We start from the raw sequence: 416 nt of genomic DNA on the forward strand, positions 1-416 counted from the left end.
TATACACTATACAGCTGACCCTCGAAAAACATGGGTTTGAACTGTGCAGGTCCACTTATACATGGATTTTGTTTTTATGAATACAGTACAGTACTGTAAATGTACTTTCTCTTCCTTATGATTTTCTTAATAACATTTTCTTTTTTTCTAGTTTACTTTATTGTAAGAAAAAATATGTAATACATATAACATACAATATGTGTTAACCAACTTTTTGTTACCAATAAAGGTTCCAGTCAACGGTAAGCTAATAGTAGTTAAGTTTTTGCAGAGTCAAGTTACATGTGGATTTTCAGCTGGGTAAGGGGTCAGTGCCCCTAACCTATGCCATCGTTCAAGGGTCAACAGTACTGTTTTCTCTATTTTTGTATATTCTTGAAATTTTGTATGATATAAAACAAAATAACCACAAGTGA

Source organism: Canis lupus, chromosome 15, assembly GCF_011100685.1.
Source record: "Canis lupus familiaris isolate Mischka breed German Shepherd chromosome 15, alternate assembly UU_Cfam_GSD_1.0, whole genome shotgun sequence".
In the NCBI taxonomy this organism is placed as follows: Eukaryota; Metazoa; Chordata; class Mammalia; order Carnivora; family Canidae; genus Canis; species Canis lupus.